Below are 23,969 nucleotides of genomic sequence, written 5' to 3' on the forward strand. Positions count from 1 at the left end.
TTTAAACCTTAAAAAAAATCGTTTTTTTTTCTTTGAATTATAACTGAAGTTTAAACAACTAGTGTTAAGTCCTTATTTTTCTGTAGTCAAAAAAAGCAAAAATTAACATTCAGGTCATGAAAAACTCAAAAAAACTCCCCAACCACTAAACTTTACCTCCCACCTGAGCGCCATCTTGAACGCGCCTACCACCAGAGAATGCTCACGATTTCGGAAGCTGTCTCCGGGACGTGCTGATTCCACACATCCTGAATAAATCATGATATTGTTAGTTGCTGTAGCTAGACGTTCAAATGAGTTTCATGGCCAGATGGACCTGTTTTCTCCAGCGGTATAATATTGCAGTGAGACAGCACGATGCCTGCAAGACTATGTCACGCTAAACGCCACAGATTGTGTTTGTCCGTTCGTGTCAGTCGTCCCGCAGCCACGGGAAGTGGGACACAAACATGCTGCAATGCTTTCAAGACGTTAGGATTTGTTTGTGCAACATCCGAGAAGAGTACTTGTGGCTTGAATGTGAACTGTACGTGCCCGCCCCCTTTCCTCTGTAGTGCATGAGTTCCTCCCGGCATGCCCTTCGTCATTGTTCTGTCATCTTGTATTTAAAGGGTTGTATTTCTGCTGCTGAAAATAAGCAACGGTTTTCTCACAACGCCCTTTGTTCCCAACGGAGCCCTTGTCTGTCATGAAATTCTTCAAAACCTCAAGCTAGAAGAAGAAGAAGACGACAAATATGAAGCGTTATAGCAACGACATGCCATGAGACGATCGATAACGATTTCCATAGGATCCCCGCGGTTGCCTGGCAACCGTCAGATTTGCGCAGTGGCAGTATCGTAGCCTGTGAGGTTTAGCCGAGGCGCGATTATTGCTAGTTGAAAACTTTTCCCAATACCCCGCTTCCGCTGGTTTGCAATACAATCGGCGAAAGCAATTTATGACAGTCTCGTCAGAGACTGAGCAAGGTGTTTAAAGACAGATTTGGTCACGGTGATATCATGGTAGAAAGAAACGAGCTTGTTACGTGTCAACAGAAACGCTCTTTAGCTCTTTCAGCTTTATGCAGAGAACAGCGTCTGTCGAGATTACTTTTGTGTCAGCGCGAAACGCCGTGTGCTGTCCGTATGATTTCATATTGCTCGTAGCGGCGCCTGGCTTTTGTCTGTCAAAAGTTAGGTTGCGCTTCTTCATGCTGCATCGTCGGCATGAGTGGAGCATTTTAAACGTCTGTACTTACTGCGCCCCATAAGAAATCGTTTGTCCCCATTCAAAAGAGATTGTGCGATGTCCTGCAGCGTTCGCAAAGCAAACCATTGACAGTTTGAAAAGAGGAATTTATTCTGCTTCCTGTGCGTGCAGTAGTTACAAAGTTGAACGTCTTTACACGATCTGCTGCAGTTTTCAGTGGGTGGGCTTTGTCAAATGGCTTGGAAAAACGCACTGTGTTTCGGCTCGGGAAACATCATGAGCAGTGTCCTGCATGTTTTCTGTGTATAGCTGTCTTTTAACGCATACAGAATTCATTCGAAATCATTGATTTCTCCAATTAACAAGGGTCCCTTTTTGAACCTGCCAGAAGCATTCTTTCAATGTAACAGATTTACTCCGGGGAAGGGCAGCATGACATTGAGAGTAGCTCAAGCTTTCAGCACCTTTATCTGACTGCATGTATGCAGACACTGCTCAGAATCCCCTGTAAGGTTCTCCTTCAATTCCGTTTTGCAGTGCTTTAGCTCTTTCAAAAGGCTTCGCTTTGCTAGTCACAATCCAAGGCTCATGACAGCATTTGAAAACATTCGCAACTGCGTTGGCCGGGAATCGAACCTGGGTTAACTGCTTTGAAGGCAGCTATGCGCAACACTGGCTCGCTCCAGAATAAATCTCACGTCGAGGGCATATTTTTTTCCATTTTACCGTGAGTCGGGCTCAGCTGCACAGAGGAGAGAGCAGAGCAATGAGGTCACGGGGACAGGGGAGTCACACGCTGGCGGTTTGAATACGCGGAAGATCACTGAGGGATCCACAGTATATGGACCCTCCGTGCGCCATCAGTCCGCACTCCGGACTCTGAATCCTGCCATCCGAGTTAAGATCTCGGCGGAACCTGAGGCGCAGTTCCTTCTTAAAACGTAATCTGGTGAGCATTTCTAGAATCGTACTTGTATAGATGCAGCCTTTAATGTGTTGCTAGGTTAAAATTGATGACTTCTTGTATTTCAGTAGGCAACTGCCCTCTTGATTTCGGATTTAATTTCTTTATTACAGGGGCGCTTTTATGAAGACAGAGTCATGTTCAGGTACTTTGCTTGATGGAGGAAGCTCATTTCGGACTCTGTGATCTGCTCACCTGGAAAGGTCTGCTATACTACTACAAGAGAGAAGTAGAGTCTGGAAGAATGGACAATTTTATGATGCTTTGGAAGATAATGTTTTTTTTTCTTTGAAATCGAAATGAATCAGAATATCAGTGCAAAAGACAAACTCTTGGTTTGGTTTAAAGAGATATGGTTTTAAAACAGACAAAATGTAGAAAACAGGTGTTTCTCACTTTTGGAAAAGAATGGACCGGGGGTAATACTTTACTAGGTGCAGTGCTGATCTCAATGGGTTACAGTCCTGCAGTGTCACACCAGGGCCAGTGGCGCAATGGATAACGCGTCTGACTACGGATCAGGAGATTGCAGGTTTGACTCCTGCCTGGCTCGGGTCGTTTTTAAACGCATCGGGCTACTCCCTAAGTAGTCTGTGCTACTTACTGCATTGTAATCGTACCCAGTAAGAGATTTCCTTCATGTAAATGAACTGCACCTGACAGCTTTAGAAAAACACCTGGGCTCAGTACGGTGCTGAGAGCTCAGTGTTGCTGTTCTAATTAGCACGCACTGCATCGGCTATGAGCCCGAACCTTTCAATTATTCCGATCAGTAAGTCAACACGTAGTCCACATGAACGGTAGAAATATTCTCTTGTCTGTTTCTTGTTTGTATAGAACTGAATGTCCCTGACAATGTACTGTTAGTTTTAATTGAAGAACGGCATTTGTGTTCAAATATACCAGACAAGTTTATGTAACTGCTCATGCGACACTCAGTTGTAATTAGTCAAGAAGTAAAGTCGAACAACAGCTGCGGGTTTGATTCTGAACGTATGAGATTGCAGCGCCTTTTACTTCCATTGACAAATGATAGAGATTCGAAGAGAGATCCTTCAGACCAGCAAGCAAACCCACGGCTATTTCGGTTTTCTATCTAGGCAACGTTGGTGTCTGCAATAGCATACATGAAAGCGTGATGCAATTTCTGTGGCTACATTTGTTGCACGTCATGCACAGTAAGAGTGTTTCTAACACCAAATAAAAAGTCAACAATTAGCGATCACGCCTTCTCCTCAGTTAACCCCCTGAAACCCTTGCTGTTAACAGTTCTTTACTGCGTGCTTTACCAGCACCTACATATCGTGTCGGTTCTTTCAGCTTTATTCATTAGGTTTTCATAAGGCATAAGTAGAGCACCAGAGGTGTGAACGCAAAATGTGTAGTTATCTGAAGAATTGATTTCCATGGCAGCGGGTCCAAGCGATTTAGCGTTGTTATAGTACCAGGAAAGGAGAAGCGGCACTTCGCCTCTGCCGCGCAGGCACAAGGCGACGTGCGGCACACGCCGGAGTCGGCAGATTTCGAACCTTAACGGGGAAGCCCCAACGCATTTCGAGCCCATCGCCTTAACCACTCGAGCAGGACAAATGCGAGCTCGCCGTCGCCGCATTCCTCCTATAATCAAACACGGACTGCGATTTGGCTGCGGAAACCTTTTTAAAGTTGCTCTCCGTTAAAAAAAATACCTTTCACAAGATTCGTGCCGGCAGACAGACACGCCTCAGAGGGTTTAAGGCTGGCTTCACGTTCAAATGATAAAGTCCCCCAGTCCGGATGTCAAAATGCAACTTTGGCAGACAGAAAAAACATCAACAAACCAAAAATGTGGACAAGGATTTTACAAGCTGCACCACACTGCACTTTCAAAAGCATTTACATTCGTGTTAGACGCAGGAATTGCCTTTGATTTGCGCGCTTACGAACGCCATGGAAAACGAAACAAAACTAAAGCCCTCAGCTCCTGCACTTGATTATAATCCCGTTATGTGTCGAAGCAGGAATTTACGTCATCCTACCACTGCAACACGGGGAATAGAGGGAAATGAGCACAAGCTACGAATTGTCTCTAATCAGTCCCTACAGTTGTAAGTCGCCTGGAAGCGTGCACCCCCATCATTAATCTTTGCGCATCTGTGCAAGGTAAACTCTGGAGCAGTCTCTGAAACGGCTCAAAGGAAACACGTGATTGATTCCATGTGCATCTGGGGTTCATTTCTTATTTACATTTAATTCAAGGGAAAGGCTTGGGTCAGTTTCAGACGGCCTCCAACAGGGAGATTCAAGCGCCCCACCTTCAGCCCAATCTGCGCCGCCAGAACGCCAACGGCTCCTCTGGTCTTTGGGGTGCGGTTGTGACCCCGTAACCTAAAGTGTTGGTGGCAGACAAATGGAGACTAACAGGTGATGTCCTAGGACATGACTACATTGTGACACTCGGTGGGGATGGTGACCATTGCTTGGAAAAGAGTGCGAGGCCCCTTTAGAAAAACATTTTGTTAACAGGCATTCTGCCTCAGCCTAAACACCTATAGCTTGCAAAGCGCATGCTATTACACAGGCACCTCTGCAAGACCTTAAGAGTCTCTTAAACTAGTGATAGTAAGGTGTTCCCAATGGGCGATGTTTGGCTTTCAAATCATCTGTCTGTGGAAGCGCCGAGATGCAGCTGTTTAAGGCTAAGGCTTAGGTTTCACTACCTAGCAGATTACTGTCAGTCAGGGAGCTCAGAGGTGAAAAGCCTGTCTGAGAGACAATTCGCCGTCAATCAGTTCAATATGTTCCGTACCAGCTCGGCGCAACTGAGATCATCTTGGTAGCCGTGTAGCTCAGATGAGTGAGAGCGTTGTGTGTGTACCACCGTGATTGGATGCCGGTCCTTCTCAGGTCACAGTAAACCTTCTGCTGCCTAACTTCCCTAATTTTGGGGATCCCTTTGAAAAAGCAAAGGAAAAAAAAAACTGGCTCTTCATCAGCGTGTTCGACCCAACCTAGTGTGCCCCAGTGGCCTAATGGATAAGGCACTAGCCTCCTAAGCCAGGGATTGTGGGTTCAAGTCCCATCTGGGGTGCTCCTGTCCCATTTTGAGTGTACAAATGTCCTTGTGATTTGCAAAGCTGCAACCCCACCTTACTCAGTGAGCGTCTCTGCTTTTCTCTCACATACAGTTGGGAGAAAAACTTTTGTAAACAGCCCTTCGGAATGATGTGGATTTCTGCATGAATGGCTCCTAACATGTGATCTTATCTTTATCTAAGTCATAATAATTAATAAAGAGAGTCTGATTTCACAAACAACACACGCCCAACATTTGACATTGCTGTTTCTTTATTGACCAAATGGTTTAAACAATCAAGGTCATTGATGGAAAAAGTACGTGAACCCTTATATTAAGGAGCTAGTGGAACCTCCTTTATTGACAAAAACCTCAACCCCCACAATCTGTAGCGGCTGATCAGACCTGAGCAGCGGTTAGGAGGTATTTTGGCCTATTCCTCTATGCAAAACTGTTTCAGTTCATGTATATTTTTGGGATGTCTTGCGCTGAACGGCCTGCTTCAGATCACGCCACAGCACTTCAATGGGATTGGGGTCAGGACTCTTACTTGGCCATCCCAAAATACGGAATTTCTTCTGTTTCAGCCACTCTGTTGTTGATGTACTCCTTTGTTTTTGTCATGCTGCATGACCCAGCGTCTTTCGAGTTTTAGATCACAGGCAGACACCCTGACATTCTGCTGTAGAATTTCCTGATACATCTTGGAATTCATCGGTCCCTCGATGATTGCAAGCCGTACAGCCTCCGCCATGCTTCCCAGGTGGGATGAGGTTTTGGAGTTGGTATGCAGTGTTTTGTTATCTCCAAACATAACGCTGTGCACATTTACCAACAAGTTCAACTTTTGTCACGTCTGTCCACAGAACATTGTTCCAGGAGTTGCTGTGGAACATCCATGTGGTCTTTAGCAAACTTGAGAGGGGCAGTGGTGGTTTTTTTGGGGGGGAGAGCAGTGGTTTCCTCCATGGTGACCTCGCATGATCACCACTCCTGTTCAGATTTCTTCTTATGGTGGACTCATGAACACAGACGTAAGACAAAGTCAACCACCTGTTCGCTAGATCCCATCCCCACTCAGCTAGTCAAAGATTCCCTCGAAGGACTGGCAGGACCTATAATTAGTATGATGAATGCATCGCTTGCGTCAGGCGTTGTACCTGATCAATTTAAGGTAGCGGTTGTTAGACTGCTCCTTAAGAAGTCAAATTTGGATCCACAAGTTCTTAACAACTACAGGCATGTCTCAAAGGTCCCATTTCAATCTAAAAGTCTTGAGAGAATAGTTGTTGCCCAACGTCAATCGTATCTGGATTCAAATAATATACTTGAGAAATTTCAGTCTGGTTTCTGAAACTGCATTAACAAGAGTCGTAAATGATATTCTCTTAGCTACTGATGCGGGGAATGCAACAGTGCTTGTGCTTCTAGATCTTAGAGCTGCCTTTGACACGGTTGACCTCTCTGTTTTGTTACACAGGCTTGAGTTTGAGGTTGGCTTATCTGGAACCGTCCTTCAATGGTTTACTTCACACTTTACTCATCGTTTTCATTATGTTCAAATATCTAATAATTGTACTGCTTCATCAATGTCACCAGTTCAATTTGGGGTACCAGAAGATCAGTGCTGGGACCAATATTGTTCTCTCTCTCTACATGCTGCTGCTAGGTAGGATAATATGAAAAAATAATATGAACTTTCATTCATATGCTGATGACACAGAAATAAACATTTTGTTTACACCAAACGACAACTCTTCTATTATCAGTTTAGTTAAATGCATTAAGGAAGGAAATACTTGGATGTGTGAAAACTTTTTGTTACTCAACTCTGAGAAAAATGAGGATCTGTTGATCGGAGGCAACAATACTGATAGAACTACTATAACTTCAGCACTTAACTCAGAGGATTTAAACATTTGCCTCAAAGAGACAGCACGTAACCTAGGCGGCATATTAGACACAAGGCTCTTAACAACTTGCATTGTTAAGTGCCTTGGGACAACCTTGTTGTGAAAGGCGCTATATAGAAATACATTGATTTGAATTGAATTGACAATGTAAAATGTTGTGTGTGTTGTTTGTTAAACAAGACTGTCTTTATTTATCAAAAAATAAAAGGAATTTGCTAGGAATGCAAACGTTAGGTTGCGCTTCTTCATGCTGCATCGTCGGCATGAGTGGAGCTTTTTAAACGTCTGTACTTACTGTGCCCCATAAGAAATCGTTTGTCCCCGTTCAAAAGACATTGTGCGATGTCCTGCAGTGTTCGCAAAGCAAACCTTTGACAGTTTGAAAAGAGGAATTTATTCTGCTTCCTGTGCGTGCAGTAGTTACAAAGTTGAACGTCTTTACACAATTTGCTGCAGTTTTCAGTGGGCGGGCTTTGTCAGATGGCTTGGAAAAACGCACTGTGTTTTGGCTCAGGAAACATCATGAGAAGTGTCCTGCATGTTTTCTGTGTATAGCTGTCTTTTAACGCATACAGAATTCATTCGAAATCATTGATTTCTCCAATTAACAAGGGTCCCTTAAAAGATGAGTCAAAGTAACGTCTAATCGGATTAGTTTCCTTAGAGCTGGTTCAGAGTTTGCTCAAGAGTTTACCTTTCACAGATGCGCAAAGAAGAATGTTGGGGGTGCATGCTTCAAGGCGCCTTACAGCTGTAGGGAGTGATTCGAGACGATTTGTGGTGTGTGCTAGTTCCCATATACCGTACGCCCCGGGGTGCAGTGCTAGGATGACGTACAATACCGCTTGGGCACGTAACGGCGTTATATGCAAGTGCGGGACGTGAGGGTTTTCGCCTGTTCATTTTGTTTTGCTCTGCTTTGCTTTGTTTCGTGGTCAAGAGGCGTAAGGTAAGTCGTAATCCAGGGAGAACACTGGTGGCAAACAGTCCGAGGTGAGAGGCGAGGTCCAAAGTCGAAAAGGCAGAAGGGGAGTCCAATATCCAGAATAAACGAGGTAATGGAAAAAACGCCAGGTAGAGCTCTAAAGGAGTAGACTCAATACCAGCGGGAAGCAGGTAAAGATGGTAAAAATAGCACTGCGTACCGCACGGTGGAGTGTGTGCAGGTGGGTTAACTCGTTAACGGCGTTTGTTAATAATCACCCGCTGCTGGTGCTGTTTAGATTGCTTAAGAGTTGGTCTTAACTGCCTGGCGGTCATGACAAGCTCCTCTTTAAGCTGTGGTTTAGTTTTGCATTCATGTGTTTCTAGAGCAGTTATTTATGGGGGTGGGTGGGTCTTTCACAGAGGCTCAGGACAAATCCCCTGCATGAAAGTCTACTGTGTGCGTTCAAACAGTCACAGGTCAAGAGCCAGGCAGGAGGACAATGGACAGAAGAAGCAACAAACTAAAAATAAAAGAACGAATATGAAAAAGCCACCATCTTTTTCTTTTTGACATTTTCCGACTTTCATGCAAGCCAGGACAAAGTTGCTCGTAGCTACTTGTGGATTCAAATACTCTATCGAGTGCTTTGATGAGTTTTTGCAATTTGATTGTCGTCCTGTCAGCCTGTTTCTGTTTTTTTTTTCAATCAAATGATGGAAAGTAAGAGGGAAATGATGGAGCAATCAATAACCGCTCCGGAAAAATGGCAGAAAGAAATGGCCCGTCACTAAGGACATTTGTGAAGCAGAGGAGTGACATCACCACAAAGGCGACTTATTCTGCTGATCGTTTTGGTGAATAATGATTGAGGCGTGTTAAGAGAAAGGTAGCTGCGTCAGCATGCTTAGGCTGCAATGGATAAAGCAAAGGTTTACTCCATGCTGAAAAGAGAAGAAAAGAAGCACAACGTTTCGGCTGTGGAGCTTTCTGCGCCATCCTCTTTAGCGATGGTGATGATGTTTACATTGGAAAAACTGAGACACGCATACTGGAGGGGCTTGAACCACCAACTTTTCAGCACCACAGAGTCTGACAGTCTTTTGTGCGCCCTACATTTGCAGGTTTTTGGTCAAAGAAAACAATCACTTGCGCTTCTTGCAGCCGGCAATCTTTTTCCACTGACAACCAAGAAATGGATTTCATCATTCACAAGCTGTATGGATTTCTTCAAAAACAAGTTATTCCAGAAAGGAAATGAATTCTTGCATTAAACTGAACCAAGCTGTACATGTTTGTCTGAAATGAGACATGCGGCACAACAAGACACGGAGAGAGGCACCGCTGGTATTCAGACCCAGGATCGCCTGCTTACTAGGCAGGCACTTTAAGCCACTAGGGAACAGCGCCAGCAGAGCACCGCGCTTTTACAGACACTTGGACACATCTGCGTTCGGTGTGCACTTAACCTGCTCTCTGAGCCCGTTGCCTCCGTCCCATTTAATAGCAGAACTGACGCCAAGAGAAATGATGAGAAATGGCATTTATCTGGCACTTCTCATGTCCAAGGAGCTCAATGCCCTTGACACCTCCCCAAGGCGACAGAGCTGTGCATTCTTTGGCGACAACATTTTTTCTTTTGTTTTATTTCTATACTTATTGATAGAATAAAAACGATATGTCATGTACTGTAAGGGAAATGTCTCTTTTCATGGGGAAAGCTAACACCAGCAAATGTTGTGTTTAGAAGAAGTGATTTAACATGACACGTGACCTAATTTACCGGAGCAAAAGCTCACCCAGCAAGCCCTGCTTTACTTCTACAGGAGAGAAGTACTGTAGAGTCTGCAAGATGTTCAGCTGGGTAGCTACGTCAGCATGCCTCGGCTGCAAAGGAACAAGTAATAGGTTTATTGCATGCTGAAAAGAGAAGAACGGAAACACAGCGTTTCGGCCGTGAGGTCTTCTCACACCTGAAGAAGCCTCACACCTGTAAAAGGCTCCATGGTTTTCTTTCTTCTCTTTTCAACATGGAATACACCTATTGTCTGCAAGATGTGACAATTTCACGGTGTTTTGGAAGAAAACCTTTTTTCTTTGAATTCAAAATCAATCAGAATTTCAGCACGACACACCAACACTTTTTCTGTTTTAAGGAGATGATATTTTAAACCTGATAAAAATAGTAGGAAACACAAGTTTCTTGCTGTGAAAATTTAGATGGGGAAGTGTACTACTGGTAGCAGTGTAGAGCTCTCTGTGGTGGAGTGCAAGCGCATGTTCTATGGGCCAGTGGCGTAATGGATAACGCGTCTGACTTCGGATCAGAAGATTGTAGGTTCGAGTCCTGCCTGGCTCGTGAGGCTTTTAAACCTCTCAGGTTCCTCGGTAACAGGTTGCCGTTATGTATATGAACTATAGAAAAGCATCTACCACAACCCGTAAATTAGCACGCAAGTGTGGGCTAGTTAACACAGAACTGTATGGAGATCATCTCCGGCTCCGAGCTCAATTGCAATGAAAAAACATGCAGAACAGAACTGGAGAGCAGCTGAATTTGTGCTCGGTAGGGTGGGGAGGACTCAGCATTGCTATTGTTCTAATTGGCATGAACTGCAGGGGATCTGAATCAGAACACGTCAGTTAGTTCGATCATTGCGTCAATATGTAGGCCACGTTAATATAGAATTATTACTTTGTCTGTCTCGTCTTTGTATATAGCTGAATGTCCCTGACAATTTCATGTTAGTTTTTAAGAACGACATTGGTGCTAATATATACATATATAGCATATAAGGAACACGTAAAAGTTTAGTCCATGCTGAAAAGATAAGAAAACCGCCACAACGTTTCATCTTGGAATAAATCTTTACTTGTTGTTTTGCAGCCTACCCATTCTGACCTAACTCCTCCCTTGAAATTCCCTAACAGATAAGGGTACGTAACGGCTCATGCGATGCTCAGTTGCAATTTGTCCCAAAACAAACAAGAACAGCAGCTGAGGGTTTGAGTTTGAACATGCACTGTATTAAAGCAGCTTTTATTTCCATTGATAAATGCTAGATATTCCTACAGAGATTCTCCAGGTGAGTAAGCGATTCCTGTTTCTGTTTCTATTTCTGTTTCATATATATATACAGTATATATACAGTATTGTACTATTATTATATAATTCGTTACACTGTGGCTGTGTTGTGTGTGTTAAGCTGCTGTTGCACTGCAATTTCCCTCACGGGATCAATAAAGTATCTATCTATAAGAAGACATTACCAACAACGACCACAAGATGGAGATATTGTCTAGACATTACCAACAACGACCACAAGATGGAGATATTGTCCAAAGAAGGGCAAAGCCGCGATAAGGTAAAATCATTTTTTGTAAGAGATTGCTGTCAGAATGCACATCCGTATCCCAAACAGAATCTCTAGTAAAATATGATCATTTGTGAAACAGGCAATTGAGTGTCTGCTACAATATGATTGCTACAGGTGCAGCCATTCAAAATGCGCGGGCGTACGCTGTACGCAGTCTACCACAAGTTACCGGTAAATACCGCGAGTTACCGGTAAATACCGCTAGCAAAATAATAGTATCCGGAATTTCCGCAAGGTGGAGCTAATAAAGCTCAACTTCTCATGTTTGAGCTGTAGCCATCAAAGTCTTTAATGAAGATATTACTAATAGTATTAATAATAAATGACCTTGGACAAGCTGTAAACTCAAAGTATTGCCCTGGTCCACATTATTTTTTTCATTGACCGTCTTTGTAAAAGTAACACCACAGCATTTCGCAATCACGCATTTTTTTCCAATCATGCAAAGTACAGTAATTTTTGAGAATCGATTCACCATGCCTTTCACATGCTCATAAAAGAGGTTGATTTAGGAACATAAACATATTACCGTATGCAAACTGTACTGTATACAGTTTGTATATGTATATGTATATGTATATTTAATGTCTTAACTGTGCCCGTTTAAGTATTGAATATTTATATGGAATTTTACCACTGAAGGGAAATCTTAGTGCCTGAGCATAAAAAGAATAGGAGCATACTGCAACGCGTGTGAAGGCCATAAACGATATTAATTTTGGAACATAAACATACAGTATATGGCTGGTCTCGGTACTTTAAAGAAAACATACACGAAACATGGTTTCATTATGACCAGAATCGGTCTTGAGATATTTTTAACTTGATTTACAGTATTTGAGAGGTATGTCTTGACACCGATTCTACGTAAATACTCCTCACGTATATGTTTCTAGGTTTATATTATGCATTTCATACGGTCAAATTGCTTTTGAGCAACTGATAAGAAGCGCGAAACGGTATGCCCAGGGCGTTTTAGTTTTCGTTTTGTTTTAATGCAGTGCAGTGGATTGATTAGAGATATCAAGTACATACAAGTCATTTTTTAAATGTTGTAGTTCGTCTTGTAAAAATGTTACGAGTACATCATCTGTCAACAATTACACAGGTTCTGTTTCCATATTGCGGATTTTGGTTACGTAATATTATTTTCTAATTTCACGTTGTGAATATATGATTTGGGCAAACAGAGCCGCAAAGAAGTACATTATGGGTTGTTGTTCTTTTTTTGCAGTTTTATCTAAAATAAGCGATGCTTAAACCTTTGTCTGATTCTTGTGAAACTATCCACACGACAGTTACCTAGGAGTTGACTTCAGTGATGTCACTGATGGGATGTTTCTAAAAATCCATCCTCTGTAAAACATCTTCTCTAGTTGTTCTGCATATGTATTCTCTAATGAAGCTGTGTGTTCTGAGCCTGGTTCTCTACATTTCTGTATGAACCAGCTTAGAGGGCTAAAGACAGCTTGTGTTTAAATTGAGTGTAAGGTAATTTATGCTTCTAAAGTCATGGTCAGCATTTATTATTGTACTGTGCTGTAAACGTCTTCTGTGCCTAATTACATTATTTTATAGTCGATAATGTTTCTGTAGTGCTTTTTCAGCCCTCAGCATGTGTCTGCGCTGGTGGTGCTGTGGGTTAGGTTCCTGACTCCTATGTCACATGGTCTGTGGTTGAATCTCATGGAACTATGACTTTAATTTTTAACAAACATTTCTTTGAAAAAATGAAACATTTCCCTTGGTCAGAGATTAAATAAAACCTCACTCGCATCAAAACAAATTTATATTTCTAAATATCACAACATGATCGAATTTACGTCTTTTTAATAACAATGAATAGTCACCTATGCGTTACAAAATAAACATTTATATTGATTTGAATCGCGTTTCGATTTAAATTGTAAACGGGTGTGTAAATATATGTGTTTAAAGGCGGTATACTGTATAAAAGCGCTGATTCTTATGGAATGTGTTTGGCCGGGGATTCAAAAAAATATTTTTTTTTAATCGCGTATCTAAGGAAAATTGCAGTATAACTTTGTTCATGCACAAACAGTGGCATGTTACATTATAATTTGGGTGTCTCCTCTTGCCAGAAAGCTCTAAATTGCATTTTGAGTGCGGTTTTTGACTTTTTCTAAATTGCAACCCATAAATAAAGCTGATACAGTTTAGACTTACTGTATTCTAAACTGTATTACAACATCACATTGGACAATGCAACGTAAATTGCAAAAATGCACTTGGAATCTGTCCAAGCCCTACTACGAAAATTATTTAAACTGCGACACTTATCATTCATCTTTAAATAAACTTTATTTTATATAGCGTTTTAAGCAAATAGGTAATTAGATTGCTCATAAACCTAATCGCTTTTTCTACATAAACACAGCGTGATTGCTCTCTGAAAATGCTTTTTTCTTTATATTTAGGCTCAGATTTCAACTATAGATCGTATTATTATAAACTTTCTTGGAAAAATGTCTTTTATGTAAACCATGTTTGCTATTAATTCATTTAGGGCTAAAATACGTTCATTGTCTTCCAATCAAGTCGAGTTGACATTGGAAGCTTGCCACGCCGGGACTGTTACACCAACTGTCATGGAAATATAACTATCAAGGAAGCCACAAGAGAGAGTTCTCACCTGAGTAAGGTCTTTATTTCAATATTGCAATATTGGGAGCCCTGCTGCCACTTCGCAAAGTGCAACCAGAGACTCAATTTGTTACAAGCAGTACAGGGTTTTTATACGTTGCGCTGTAAAAAAGTTCAGCACTTGGTCCCTTCTAAAACTTCCCCTTTCTCTAAGAGAAAACAGATTACATCATAGAGCGAGAGAAGAAAAACTAGATTTGTTATTCAAAGCTTATCAGTTACTTTCAGCTAATTCTAATGACCCAGACAGCATATATTATTTTGGTACATTGTCTTCCAAACTAACCTAAACAGTGTACTTTGTTGACGAACTGTTTTCTAAAATTCTACACGTACTGTAGCATAGCAGTTATATCCTTGAAATATTATCTAAAAGCACCAATATATTTTTTTGTAAAGCTCTCTTCATTTTTAAGATTTCCACTACACAACACATTAGCATGTTGGGGCCATCTACTAGTTAACACTGTACTTCCTACTTTGAAAATACCTGTGAAATTGGTTTAATTCGTCACAGCCAACACTCCGACAGAGAGGGGGGTTGTACTCGTTAATGTCTGAAGACATACAAGTGGAAAGATTACAGATTTTAATCGTCTTTTTTCTGAACCAGGGAAAATCTGATCATGTTTCTCTATAACAATAATAAAAAACTTTATTTTCAATTATTTTACATATCCCGCTTGCACATCGCATGACTTTAATAAATCTATTCTTTATTAAAACTAAATAAATAATACTAAAAATACTACAGCAAAGAGGTCACTTGATTTTTGGAATAATTCCAAATAGCACAATGATCCACTGGCATCCCTGAAGTCTGTTTAGTGCATAATCTTCCAAATACAATCACTAAGCAATTATAAGAATTATACCATCCTATTTCTTTGTGATGTCCTGTAAAAACTAAACCTATTTTTATAAGGCTTTTACTCAAAAGATTTCCAAACACACAAAGCATTTGTGAAGTACTATAGTATTTCTAAAGGTTACTGGTACAACATCAATCATTAAAGCTTAACAATAAAGTTTAGATTGCTGATTATGGACTAAATACATTAACTAACTGCAATGCAACAGTATACATTTTACAAGAATATCTGGTTGAATTCTTGCATTTTTAGCCAATTTAATGCGAGAGAAATAAGCCAATTTAATTATTTCACAAAAAATAATGTAATATAAAACTGATGTTTTTAACTTTATTGTAGTGTTTTAGAAACTACTATGTCTTCAAAAATGGTTATTTTTCACTCCTAGGAATGAAAGCTGTTGTTATATGATGTTTATTTTCAAATTTTGAAAAAATCAAAGGATTCTAGCTTTCTCCCCTTGCAGGCATTGGACACAGAGAACCTCATGGTTTTCCTAAAAATCATTTGTTATGTTCCCTGGTGTTCCAAACTTAGTTTTAATCAATTTTAATTTGTTATTATGTTAAAAACAGGGTAATAAGTTTCTAATTGGACTATAAATAATGTCATATTGTCTGCTATAAAACTGATGTTTTCATCTCCATTGTAGAGATTCTAGAATCAACTAATAGAGAATTAAAATAAAAAAGGGCATAAGAAGACATTACCAACAACGACCACAAGATGGAGATGTTGTCTAGACATTACCAACAACAACCACAAGATGGAGATATTGTCCAAAGAAGCAAGAAGGGCAAAGCCGCGATAAGGAGATTGCTGTCAGAATGCACATCCGGATCCCAAACAGAATCTCTAGTAAAATATGATCATTTGTGAAACAGGCAAATGAGTGTCTGCTACAATATGATTGCTACATATCTGCATTTGTTGGTTTTTAAGGAGTAAGAGTGCAGGCGGTTTAAACCTGCGATCCAGTGTGTTGAAGTATTTCACAACACTACCCCTAGCACATCTGGAAATAAATCCTCATAATGATTATTGCCCTGGGCATGTACCAAAAAATCAGTGAGCATATACATATATCGCTGTGTTGAAGCTAGAGACACAGAATAAGTGCAAACACATCCTAAATACAGTGTTCCTGCACCTTGACCTCATCCAGAATGTATCGTTTTTTGAAAGTGATTGCTGTCAGAATGCACAACTGAATCCCAAACAGAATCTCTAGTCAAATATGATCATTTGTGAAACAGGCAAATGAGTCTCTCAGGTGCCCATTGCTCATTTTCAGACACATTTATGCAATACTTTCACCATGCGTTGAGCAATAGGGATTAAAGATACCAGAGGTAAGGTTTAAAAGTGATTCTGAGGTGCAACACATCAGCGAAACAGCTAGGCATCTGAAATGCGGGGTTTGAGAGCCCTTCAGGGAACACCGTACCCTAAAGGTACCAGAAGTCCACTAGTATAAGCATTAAGTCACTGTCAGCCCTGTTGCAATGTGATTGCTACATATCTTCATTTCTTTGGTTTTTAAGGAGTAAGAGTGCAGGGGGTCTAAATCTGCGATCCAGTGTGTTGAAGTATTTCACAACACTACCTGTAGCCCGTCTGGAAATAAATCCTCATTCTGATTATTGACCTGGGCATGTACCAATAAATCACTGAGTATATATATATATCACTGTGTTGAAGCTAGAGACCTGTATGTAATAATATGATGCTAAAATGTTATTTTCACATATATTAATGTAATAAATGATTGCTTATGCTTAATAAACAAATCTAATTAAAATAAAAGCTTAAGTTTTGTATTTGTCTTGTACCATAGAACATGATTTTCTTTGTATTTCAAGCCCACAAAGTGTCCAAATGATGCACGACATGATATAAGGAAGATTATCGCATGCATATCGGTATTATCTTTCTCATGAAAATGCATTCCTTTTATTACCTTTTAATTTTTAAAATGAACTCAAGTTGTGTATAATGTAATAATTTAAGTAGAATAGAATCTAATAATATAATGATCCAGTGTGTTGCACTACTTCACTGCTTCACTGTTCTATGCCATCTGGAAATAAATCCTCAGACTGCTTACTGCCCTGGGCTTGTACCAATAAATTACAGGAGCACATCTATATATCACTGCGTTGAAGCAGGAGACACACAATCACTGCAAACACATCCTAAATACAGTGTTCCAGCACCTTTGACCTCATCCAGAACGTATCATTTCTTGAAAGGGATTGCTGTCCGAATGCACATCTGAATCCCAAACAGAATCTCTAGTAAAATACGATCATTTGTGAAACAGGCAAATGACTGTCTCAGGGGCCCATTCCTCATTCTCAAGACACATGTATGCAGTACGTACACCATGCATTGAGCAATAGGGATTAAAGAGACCACAGGTAAGGTTAGAAGTCATTCTGACTATATTCTAAAATATTGGACTCATATTCTTATGATGGCAGACATGATGCTGCGTTTAAAACCGGGGTTAATGGACATTATATGACTGTCAATTCTGTTTTGTTTTGGAGACTCTTGGCTGCCTATATGGTACAGTGCAGCGTGAAGGAAACATTTTCCAAAACTGTGTCAGCTCAAAAGTTGTAAGAGAACCTCTCTAGCTGCTTTAACTCTCTTCATTTTTGTCATTTAATTGCCTGTCGGCACTATGTGGCAGAGTTGCATGACAACCCATCTCACCACGGAAAGGAACCTAACAGCTTTGGTAAGAGAGGAGAAAAGGACCTAGCCAGTAAGGGGCTCGAACCCGCGACTTTGGCGTTATTAGCACCATGCTCTAACCAACTGAGCTAACCAGCCTCACGACCGTGGTCCTCTCTGTGCAGCGCCTTTTACTTCCATTGACAAATGATAGCGATTCGAAGAGAGATCCTTCAGACCAGCAAGCAAACCCACGGCTATTTCGGTTTTCTATCTAGGCAACGTTGGTGTCTGCAATAGCATACATGAAAGCGTGATGCAATTTCTGTGGCTACATTTGTTGCACGTCATGCACAGTAAGAGTGTTTCTAACACCAAATAAAAAGTCAACAATTAGCGATCACACCTTCTCCTCAGTTAACCCACTGAAACCCTTACTGTTAACAGTTCTTCACTGCGTGCTTTAAGAGCACCTACATATTGTGTCGGTTCTTTCAGCTTTATTCATTAGGTTTTCAAAGGCATAAGTAGAGCATCAGAGGTGCGAACGCAAGATGTGTGGTTATCTGAAGAACTCATTTCCGTGGCAGCAGGGCTAAGTGATTTAGCGTATTTATAGCAACAGGAAAGGAGAAGCGGCACTTCGCCTTTGCCACGGAGGCACACGGATACGTGTGGCAGACGCCATAGTCGGCAGGATTCAAACCTGCGCAGGGAGTTCTCAACAGATTTCAAGTCCATCGCCTTAACCACACGGCCACGACTACAGCAAGCTCACCCCCGCCACATTCCTCCTATAATCTAACACAGAGTGCGAGGTGGCTGCGGAAACTTTAAAAAAAAATAAATACCTTTGACAAAATACGTGCCGGCAGACAGACATGCCTCAGAGGGTTTAAGGCTGGCTTCACGTTCAAATGATAAAGTATCCCCTGTCCGGATGTCAAAATGCAACTTTGGCAGACAGAAAAAACATCAACAAACCACAAATGTGGACAAGGATTTTACAAGCTGCACCACACTGCACTTTCCAAAGCATTTACATTCCTGTTAGACGCAGGAATTGCCTTTGATTTGCGCGCTTACGAACGCCATGGAAAACGAAACAAAACTAAAGCCCTCAGCTCCTGCACTTGATTATAATGCCGTTACGTGTCGAAGCAGGAATTTATGTCATCCTACCACTGCAATACGGGGAATAGAGGGAAATGAGCACACGCTACGTATGTCTCAATCACTCCCTAGAGTCGTAAGGCGCATTGAAGGGTGCACACCCATCATTAATCGTTGCACCTCTGTGAAAGGAAAGCTCTTGAGCAGTCTTTGAAACAGCTCGGATGAAACACTTGATTGCTTCCATGTGCATCTGGAGCCCATTTCTTATTTTCACTTCACGCCGCCCAAAGCATTTCTAAAACAGGAGATTCGTGTTTGGGAATGCGCCCTGCCCTACGAATAAAACAGGTCTACGGTTCTGAAACCTGCTCCACGGAAAACAATTCTGTTGCGCTTTTGATCAAAGGGAGATTCGCTGTTCTTACTTTTTGATGACATAACACCCAAAGGGGCTTCTTTGGAGCTGGATTCCAACCAGCATCCTAAAGTTTCTTGGCGGTATCCTTTACAGTCCTCTGTTCGGTCGACAAGGGACAGAAGGGGGCAGCTTTCCTCACACACACAGTGCAATGTACTGTAGTGTTCCCGGTCATTGAATTCGCAGTTCTGCATCAGACCTCTAACTCGTTTCCTTAGCTTGGATTTAAGCCATGAAGCAGGCTTCTAGTGTATAAACGTCTAGAGAAATCACAAACTATCAGAGAGGCCATCATCCCAGGGGGAACTGACAAAGTCTATCCCTAAACACCTAGCGCAATCTCTCGAGAGACTGTCAAAAATCGCTTTCTCCGTTTGCATTGCAAGTAAGTGAAAACGCGGTCTCAAACCAGAGCCACTTGGCAGCAGCGGCACGTAAATACTGTTACTGTCACTGCTCGATACTGACGTTAGCCTACTATACCATGTTCAGCCACCGCTAGGAAATGTACGGCTCTAGTACTGGAGCAAACAACAGGAGGGCCAAAGGCACACGGGCACGCTTGTCAGACATGGAGAGTGACGAGAATGGGACTCGAACCAATGCGTGCAGAGTACAATGGATTAGCAGTCCATCGCCTTAACCACTCGGCCACCTCGTCTAGGAAACTGGGCTGTCCAGACATGGGTTGCCGCGCTCCAGATGATCTTTTTCTTTTTTTTCCCTCGTACTCGAGGGTCATTTTCCTGTTCCACATGCGATTTCAACATTTTCCTTGGGAGATGTCAAGCCAGCAAGCCACTGGTTCAGTGGCCATTGTGGAGTTCAGTGGCCCTGTTGTACACAGAATGCACATTGAGCTCCTTGGACATGAAAAGTTCCAGATAAAAGCCATTTGTCATCCTTTCTCTTGGTGTCGATGTTGCTATTATATGTAAAGGTGGCAACTTGCTCAGCGAACAGGCGGAGCACACACCGAATGCAGATGTGTCTGAGTGGTGTGTCCAAGTGGCTGCAAAACGACAGCACTCCCAGGGTGCCGTGGCTTAGTTGGTTAAAGCGCCTGTCTAGTAAACAGGAGATCCTGGGTCCGAATCCCAGCGGTGCCTTTTTTGTTCTGTGTTCTCGAACAGAACTGGTCATTATGGACAACCGCCTACAGCTAGACTTAATTAAATGCAAGTATTCATTTACTGTCTTTAACGCGACTTGTTTTTCTTAAAATGGATGCAACTTGCAAAACATGAAATACAAACCTTGCTAATCAGCGCTAGCGGCTGGCAAAAAAAAAGAAGTCAGCAATGTTTTTTTTCTTTAACCTTAACCCTGCTAATGGAGAAGAGTTAAACGACCGAGTCTATGCAGCTTAAACGGTGCGCAGGGTGGTAAATCACGCTCACCCCAGTCCTTAATCTTTTAAAGAGGATACAAAATTGAACCTAGTCGCCACATCACATACATCCTGTTCAATGATAAAAAGGTAACATCTATCCTTGCTCCAGAGTAAATCTCACGTTGAGGGCATCTTTTTTTTTCACTTTACCGTGAATCGGGCCCGGCTGCACAGAGGAGAGAGCAGAGCAATGAGGTCACGGGGACAGGGGAGTCACATGCTGGCGGTTTGAATACGCGGAAGATCACTGAGGGATCCACAGTATGTGGACCCTTTGTGCGCCATCATTCCACACTCCAGACTCTGAATCCTGCCATCCGCGTTAAGATCTCGGCGGAACCTGAGGCGCAGTTCTTTCTTAAAAAGTAATCTGGTGAGCATTTCTAGAATCGTACTTGTATAGATGCAGCCTTTAATGTGTTGCTAGGTTAAAATTTATGACTTCTTGAACTTCAGTAGGCAACTGCCCTCTTGATTTCGGATTTAATTTCTTTATTACAGGGGCGCTTTTATGATGACAGAGTCATGTTCAGGTACTTTGCTTGATGGAGGAAGCTCATTTCGGACTCTGTGATCTGCTCACCTGGAAAGGTCTGCTGTACTACTACAAGAGAGAAGTAGAGTCTGCAGGAAGGGACAATTTTATGATGCTTTGGAAGGTAATGTTTTTTTTTTCTTTGAAATCGAAATGAATCAGAATATCAGTGCAAAAGACAAACTCTTGGTTTGGTTTAAAGAGATATGGTTTTAAAACAGACAAAATGTAGAAAACAGGTGTTTCTCACTTTTGGAAAAGAATGGACCGGGGGTAATATTTTACTAGTTGCAGTGCTAAGCTCACTGGGTTACAGTCCTGCAATGTCACAGCAGGGCCAGTGGTGCAATGGATAATGTGTCTGACAATGGATTAGGAGTTTGGAGGTTCGACTCCTGCCCGGCGCTGGTTGTTTTTAAACACTTCAGCCTACTCCCTAAGTAGCCTGTGCTACTTACTGCATTGTAAGAGCGATTGTGAGCGGTTTTGTTTTCTCTCTTTGACCAGCCCAGCTGCGCACCACCCGAAGGCAGGGAAGCACAAAAATTGTATGGAACTCATTCATGCTCCTCTCCATGGAAATCTTTAGTAAAAGGCAAAAGATTTGTACGAGATGAAGAGAAACCAGAGTGCGTGGCTGGACAGCTGCTGTCGGGGTTGGCAATGCACCTGGCCTTACAAACGAGCCAGTGGGGCCCGTTCAGCTCCGGGCTCATCGCCTGCGGCTCTCGGCTTACCTGGCAGGGGAGATACCTTGATCAGCCTGTAGTTGGAGTAGTTGGATTGTTTTCTTGTTTACTGGAAGCAGTGTTTGTTTTGCAGTTTGAGATGGCAACCTTTGGATCCCGCAAGAATGCTGTACGTTTTGAGCTTTTGGATGACCTCTTCATGGATCGTATGCAGTTCAGCAGAAAAGTGTTACAGAAGGAACTTGGCTTTGAACCTCGGCACTTGGATTTCATCTTCGCTCTCCCAGGTCAGAAAGCATTTGAGGTTGTTTTTGCTACCTATTCTCTGTTTGAACAATGTGTGGATGTGTTTGAGGCAAAAAGAGGGAAAGTTCCTGCCCTTGAGAAGATCAACTTGCAGCCTCTGACACAGAGAGAGAGGAAAACGGTGCATGTTGTTATGTTCTCGGAAATGGCAAAGACGGAGGACATTCACACCTGGCTTAAGCAGTACTGCACCGTCCACCATGGAACTGAGGTTAGAGATGTTGACGGTATAAAAACAGGAGCAAGGAAATTCGAGGTTCGCTTGCTACCGGACAATGTAAATGGAGGCTTAAGGCACCTGCCCTCTACAATCCGGCTGGGCGCCTGCAATGGCTATGTTTTTTATGTGGGACAACCAAAGGTGTGTCGGCGCTGTGGTGCTGTGGGACACCTGGCATCGTCCTGCACTGTGAAATGCTGCAAGACCTGTGGCAAACAGGGATATTTAGCCTCTGACTGTTCAATGCTGCCAAAGTGCAATTTATGTGGCTCGGAAGGACACGTTTTTAAGAACTGCCCTCACGCCTACGCCAATAAACTCAAAATGAGAAAGGATGAGGCAGTGCTTGTTTCAGCCAAACCAGCCCGAAAAAGCCAAAGCAAACAACAAGTCAAACAAAGAACCCTTGTTGGACAAAGAGTCTCAGCCTCCAGCCAGGATCAGTCCTGCTGTGGCTCCGGGGCCGGTGGAAGAGAAATCCACTACGCCCCCACAACCGCAGACTGCACCAGACAAGCACGAGGGTTTGAAAACCCCCGAGAACAGCGAGGACCCCTCCCCCACTCCTGCTCCTCAGAACGAGGGCCAGTGTGGGGCCCCCCGGTGGAGCGGGTCCAGCGACGATACCCAGGATTCAGCGGAGCTGCTTTTCTCAGACTCTGCAAGTGCTACAGATGCCCTCCTCTCCTCCATCCAGTCCGTCACGGAGGATCTGCAACAGCTGGTGGGTGAGGGGGAAGAGGAGACTGGTGCATCGGCTGCACCCCTTTCCCCTCAGTGCTACCAGGAGCTGGACTTGAGGAAAAGGAAAAATGACTCTGTTTTCTCCCCGAGCGAGGAGGAAGGAGAGCATGGCGATAGGGACAGCTGGAACCCCTCCACCCCTCCTTCTACCCCCTTCCTTGAAATGGACTCCGTGAACGCTTTTACTGCTGCCACCCTGATGAAGGCTCATTCAGAGGATGGCTGGCAGGAAATTGGTAAGAAGAAAAAGAAAAAGAGAAGGTAACAGGTGAGACCGAAGAGAAATGTGTTTTGTAAAGACTGGTTCCACTTTCTTATGTAATATGGCTCTAAACATAATTTCTCTTAACACCAGAGGTATCAATGACAGAGTTAAATGCCAGTGTGTCTTTGATTACCTCCAGCAGAGAGAGGGAGATGTGTTGATGTTGCAGGAGTGTGCTTTAGCCTATCAAGAGAGGTATAAAAGCTTTGAAGATAGGTGGGATAAAGGGCCTTCTGTTTGGTCAGGGGACAATAACAACAGAGCCTCTGGCGTGGCCATTCTTTTCAAAGGATGGGCTTTCAAATTGAAAAGTATTCAGAGGGTCATAGATGGCAGGTTGCTGTGTGTGGATGTGGAATGGGGGACCGTTAACCTGCGGCTAATCAATGTGTATTGTCCTACTGACGTGGGAGGAAGGGTGGAGCTACTCAAGGCACTCTCTCCCCTATTGTTAAGTAGCACAGACGTGATAGTGGGAGGGGATTTTAATTGAATCTTAGAGCACACAGACAGGCAGTCTAGCTCTCTGATAAAATTGGATTCCAGCTCACTGGCCCTGCAAAACTTAGTTCAAGACTTTAAACTCTCAGACACATATAGATGTATATATCCCACAACAGCAGGATATACATGGTCAGGG

The 23,969-nt window shown here is 42.5% G+C and overlaps 6 non-coding genes across 6 annotated transcripts; 5 read left to right on the forward strand and 1 right to left on the reverse strand.

The window, feature by feature from the left end:
* Positions 1–817: 817 nt before the first annotated feature.
* Positions 818–959, forward strand: LOC138232395 (U4 spliceosomal RNA). The gene has a single exon (XR_011187126.1). It is a non-coding gene; the product is annotated as a U4 spliceosomal RNA (small nuclear RNA).
* A 1,676-nt stretch (positions 960–2,635) lies between these two features.
* trnar-acg (transfer RNA arginine (anticodon ACG)) lies at positions 2,636–2,708 on the forward strand. Its single transcript has one exon. It is a non-coding gene; the product is annotated as a tRNA-Arg (tRNA).
* A 2,444-nt stretch (positions 2,709–5,152) lies between these two features.
* trnar-ccu (transfer RNA arginine (anticodon CCU)) lies at positions 5,153–5,225 on the forward strand. The gene has a single exon. It is a non-coding gene; the product is annotated as a tRNA-Arg (tRNA).
* Positions 5,226–10,334: 5,109 nt separating this feature from the next.
* trnar-ucg (transfer RNA arginine (anticodon UCG)) lies at positions 10,335–10,407 on the forward strand. The gene has a single exon. It is a non-coding gene; the product is annotated as a tRNA-Arg (tRNA).
* Positions 10,408–20,212: 9,805 nt separating this feature from the next.
* trnat-agu (transfer RNA threonine (anticodon AGU)) lies at positions 20,213–20,286 on the forward strand. Its single transcript has one exon. It is a non-coding gene; the product is annotated as a tRNA-Thr (tRNA).
* A 1,338-nt stretch (positions 20,287–21,624) lies between these two features.
* LOC138232441 (U5 spliceosomal RNA) lies at positions 21,625–21,738 on the reverse strand. Its single transcript, XR_011187170.1, has one exon. It is a non-coding gene; the product is annotated as a U5 spliceosomal RNA (small nuclear RNA).
* Positions 21,739–23,969: the final 2,231 nt, after the last annotated feature.

Source organism: Lepisosteus oculatus, unplaced genomic scaffold (genome assembly GCF_040954835.1).
Source record: "Lepisosteus oculatus isolate fLepOcu1 unplaced genomic scaffold, fLepOcu1.hap2 HAP2_SCAFFOLD_63, whole genome shotgun sequence".
NCBI classification, from domain to species: Eukaryota; Metazoa; Chordata; class Actinopteri; order Semionotiformes; family Lepisosteidae; genus Lepisosteus; species Lepisosteus oculatus.